General features: G+C 40.4%; 1 pseudogene; it reads left to right on the top strand.

Annotated features, from left to right (window-relative positions):
• Nucleotides 1-1,860: 1,860 nt before the first annotated feature.
• LOC110335911 lies at nucleotides 1,861-2,351 on the top strand (annotated as a pseudogene).
• The last annotated feature ends 2,957 nt before the right edge of the window (nucleotides 2,352-5,308 follow it).

The following is a 5,308-nucleotide window of genomic DNA, read 5'->3' as shown; positions in this document are numbered from 1 at the left end:
CTTTAAGAAATGAAAGCAAGCAAGGAAGGAAGGAAGGAAGGAAGAAAGGCAGAAAGAAAGAAAAAAAGATGCCTTACAGTCGGGTGGTGGTGGCGCACACCTTTAATCCCAGCACTTGGGAGGCAGAGGCAAATCAGATTTCTGAGTTCGAGGCCAGCCTGGTCTACAGAGTGAGTTCCAGGACAGCCAGGGCTACACGGAGAAACCCTGTCTCGGAAAAACCAAAAAAAAAAAAAAACAAAAAACAAAACAAGATGCCTTACCTGCCCAGTCAGAGAGAAGAAAATCATCTTTAACTGAGTTGTCCACATTACACATTCCATACATTATGTTAATGCAGAAATGTGTATTACTTGTAAACATTTACATGTTCAATAAACAAACAAAAACAAAAAAACAAAAAAAAAGCATCCTTCACAAGATTTACCCTCTGGAATGCTGAGACCCTGAGATTTACTTATTCCGGTATCTGGTTTGGTACTACCTCAGTATCTGTTTCCTCAAAAATCTATATCCAAGATAGTTTCAACGCAGTTAGCTGGATTATCCAGTATCACACACTGTACCAATCAGGACTTCAGTTGTGCTCTGAAGAATCTAAACAACAAATGTTACAGCTTTCTTAAGACTGGCAAATAAGCCGGGCATGGTGGCGCATGCATTTAATCCCAGCATTCGGGAGGCAGAGGCAGGCGGATTTCTGAGTTCGAGGCCAGCCTGGTCTACAAAGTGAGTTCCGGGACAGCCAGGGCTATACAGAGAAACCCTGTCTCNAAAAAAATTCCTTCTCATCACCTCATGTAACATTCTCCAAAACAGCCCATATATTTAGTCACAAAGCAAAAGACAATAGATAACAAAGCCAGCCTGGTCTACAAAGTGAGTTCCAGCACAGCTAGGGCTATACAGAGAAACCCTGTCTAAAAAAAAAAAAAAAAAAAAAAAAAAGACTTGCAAATAACTCAATTCTCCGTTGAGCCCCCACAAGAAAACAGTACCCCTAAACAACAGGAATCAGTTTTAGGAGAACAATACCCCATGCCCAAAAGCAGGGAGTGGGAGTTTTGATCATTCAATGAGTAATGGATGTTTATTGTCAATTTAGGGAGGTTGGTTACAACTTTTTAATGGTTTTGGTCAGGAAGGAAACAAAATAAGGAAAGTTAGTATTGAAGATTTCTCTCTTTCTTTATTCTTTGATCTGTCATATTTTCTCTTTTATCTAATATTAAAAGGAATGGAAGGAAATGGTGGTTATAGGGAGAATACAAAATAACAGGAATAACGCACAGATTATTAAATCTACTCTTAATCTATAGAGCTACAACTAGCCAAAAATCATACAATAGTATAGACATTTGTATACTGATACAAAACTAAGGTTATATTTGGTTACAATATACTATGTACCAACTCTTTTTAAGGTATTGTACCTTTATGATTTTTTTAACGCAATGTTTAGTTCTAGTCCTTTTGGATGCTGCTATTGCGAACTTTTTTTTTCCAAGACAGGGTTTGGTTATTATAACCACCACGCCCGGTTTATTACTAACTTTTAAGGTAACTAAGAAATACAAGTTAGGAGCAGTATGAAGAAGCAGCGAAGCCGGGTGTGATGGGGCGCACTACTTTAACCCCAGCACTCGGGAGGCAGAGAGAGGCGGATTTCTGAGTTTGAGGCCAGCCTGGTCTACAAAGTGAGTTCCAGGACAGCCAGGGCTATCCAGAGAAACCCTGTCTCGAAAAACCAAAACCAAACAAACAAAAAAAGAAACAGCGAGGATGACCCCCCCCCCCGACGGACCAAGCCCGCACACCAGTGTATACCCGTGTTCAGCGCCGACGTCCCCTGCCGCCACCATGCTCAAAAGAAAGGCTAAAGGGGATGCTAAAGGAGACAAAACCAAGGTGAAGGACGAGCCACGGAGAAGACCTGCTCCTCCAAAGCCAGAGCCCAAACCTAAAGAGACCCCTGTGAAGAAGGGAGAGAATGTACCCAAGGGGAAGAAGGGAAAAGCCGATGCCGGTAAGGATGCGAATAATCCTGCAGAAAACGGAGATGCCAAAACAGACCAGGCACAGAAAGCTGAAGGTGCTGGAGATGCCAAGTGACGTGTGCATGTTTGATAACTGTGCACTTCTGGTGACTGTACAGTTTGAAGTACTATTTTTTATCAAGTTTTATAAAAATGCAGAATTTCGTTTTACTTCTTTTTTTTTTTTTTAAGCTATATTGTTAGCACTCAGAACACTTCATTACTGGGTGGGGGAAGGATCATGTGTCAGTAACAAAATCTCTCCCAAGCTGGATTGAGGACAGAAAACCTCTTTCCCTGATAATTTTGAAAGGCTCCTGTCGGCTCCCAGGAGAGATAGCCTGGTCTTGACCTAGGTGGCCACCAAGGCGCAACAATGCCTTGTGGTCTGGGAAAACTATAAATTCATTTTTATGTCCTCTTCCCCCTGTACTATCAATATAAATTTAATTCCCTTGAAAACCAGAGACCTGTTGGAACCTGGCCCCCAAAATTGGTTTTCCAGTCTCTTGGGCGATGTAGACTCTGCAGTGACATCATCGCGTGTTCTCAGAAGAGCGCTGGCTCCTTTTATAAAAGATTGTGGATCTTCAGATTGGTAATTCTGCCATGTTCATTTCCTGAAAGTCAGGGTCGGCTTGTGAAAAGTTGTTAAACAACATCCTTAATGTGAAATGTCAACCCTCAGTCTAAGCTACTTCCCCTTTTCAAAGCAGTGAATGAAGACCTCATTGGGTTTTATAGTGGCTTTCTGATTTTGGTAGTCTATACAAGAAGGGAATTTGGAAGTTCTTACAAATTGTTGATTGTCTGCCCATGTCCTGCCTGAAATACCATGATTGTTTATGAAAAGTATCTTTAATAAAGCTGGTTACAGTTAGGCTTGGGGAAAAAAAGAAATACAAGTTAATAGTTAATCAAGCTTCTCATGTTAGATACCAGTTTAGTTTATTACAGAAATTTGTTTTCTAGGTTGAACAGATAGTAAATAGAACAAGCAATTCTTGCCTATTCAGATATATTGTAGATGGGTAGATGGTCTTCAAAAACCTCAGAGATCTACAGAATACAGAATTTAAAGATATTTTATTATAAAAGACCTTTTTTGACAATGAGATTGTCAGCTCCTGGCAGCACTCTATTTCAAGGAAGATGACGAGCATCGATGAACCGCCATATGGAGTTTGCTTCATATGTGGCAAGCTAGCCACTAAGCAAGAAACTGCCCTTGCTTCAACTGCTGACAGTATGCTGTTCAAACTGGACAAAGACACAGGAAAGTCAACTGCTGAGATTTGCCAAGACAGAGTAAGCAGTCCTTCACAATTCCTGCTTCATAAAATATCTGCCATATACTGGGCCAGAGGGCCAAAGATGGATGCTTCAATGTTACAGAATTTGGGGGGGACCATCTAAGCAGCTGGCTTTCTCTGTTATTTTTAACAGTTTCGGAAGCTGCTTGCCTGTACTTCCTATATACTCAGGTAATGTTTATTCCTTCTCAAGTTCTGGATGGGTTATAGTCTCACGATTAAGCTTAAGTTGTTTAGGATTTAAGAAAATATTCTTGAGCCTAAGAAGATATTTGAAGTTTGGTAATGCAAGTCACGACTGAGATTGATTTAGGTACAGAACTCTTAACTCACCAAGACAGGAGAGATAGTAGAATACTTTCTCCAAGGTTGCCCAATACACATGGACTGGACATTATTCGTACCTGATGGTCTTCATCATTGTTCGTATGTTATATAATTTTTAAAGTGAGCCTTTTATTGGACTAAAAGTGGGAAATATATAGGGAATCCTTTGTGCAATGTGTGGAAACATTCACCTGTCAATAAAAAAGCTTATGGCCAGTAAGCTAAAGCAGGTTGAGAAAATGGGGCATCCTGAAAAGAGAGAGAAAATTCTGGGAGTCAGTGATGAGAGATTCACCTGGGAAATCTGAGGTGATGGTTTCAAGAAACTGAGAAGAAGGTAACTGTCTATGTGGCACACAAAAAGTAGAATAAATAGGATAATTAAGCTACAAGCTAGTTAGAAAACAGAGCCAAGGCTACTGGCCTAAGTATTTATTCATATATAAGAAGTCTCAGGGGGCTGAAGATGGCTCAGTGGTTAAGAGCACCAACTGCTCTTCCAAAGGTCCTGAGTTCAAATCCCAGCAACCATATGGTGGCTCACAACCATCCGTAACGAAAACTGATGCCCTCTTCTGGAGTGTCTGAAGATAGCTACAGTGTACTTACATATAATAAGTAAATAAATCTTAAAAAAAAAAAAGAAGAAGAAGAAGAAGAAGTCTCAGAGTTGTTATTTAATGGACCTGGGCATGGGTAGAAAAACCCAAGGTTACATTGGGGTACATTGTGTAAATATTCAATTATTAATTCTGTATTGGCAGAGAGCTAAATGCAGGCCAGATCTTGGTATTGTTAATTTCTATGGCCCATTACTGGTCTTATGTTTTGTAAATATTTGTTCTTCTCCTCACCTGACTAATGTAATTTAGAATTGTATCTGATTGACTATGATAAAGATCTGACAGCCAATAGCTGGGCAATAAGTGGAGGGTGCATCCTCCAGGCAGAGAAAAGGATGCAGGGAGAAAAAAAAAAATCAGAGGCAGGAGATTCAGCTAGTGGACATGGAAGTGAACTGATGGACCAGAGTGGAGCAGAGAGGTAGACCTGAGCATGTGGAAGGATGTACTGCTAGGATTAGTAGTCAGTAGACTGACCAGCAAAAGGTCTAAGCTTTAAAATATTTATAAGCCTCTGTGTCATTATTTATATTGCTGGTGGGCCTGAGATAGTCCCGCTATGAAGATGATGGTTCTGCAGGATTGAAACAGAAGTCAAACATAGAAGCTGAAATAGAGAAAATAGAATCAAAGATGAGATTTAACAAGCAACGGCTTTGAAGAATTCCTTGGCCATACATCTAGTAGTCCAGACAACAAATATCATCAGACACTAAAGAAATATCATATGAGTCAGTACAATACAATGAGGTATCCACAGAAGTACACACATCTGGAGGCTTAAGCATATATCGAAGGACAGAGAATAAGGTTGGGAAATGCTCATCAACAGATGACAGGAAAACCCGATCAGCCAAATATGTGGAATGCTGTTGTCTTCGTTAGGGTTTCTATTCCTGCACAAACATCATAACCAAGAAGCAAGTTGGGGAGGAAAGGGTTTATTCGGCTTACATTTCCATACTGCTGTTGATCACCAAAGGCTGCAGGACTGGAACTCAAGCACGTC

Source organism: Mus pahari, chromosome 18, assembly GCF_900095145.1.
Source record: "Mus pahari chromosome 18, PAHARI_EIJ_v1.1, whole genome shotgun sequence".
In the NCBI taxonomy this organism is placed as follows: domain Eukaryota; kingdom Metazoa; phylum Chordata; class Mammalia; order Rodentia; family Muridae; genus Mus; species Mus pahari.
Note: the sequence above shows the minus strand (reverse complement) of the source record. Positions and strands in the feature narration are given on the sequence as shown.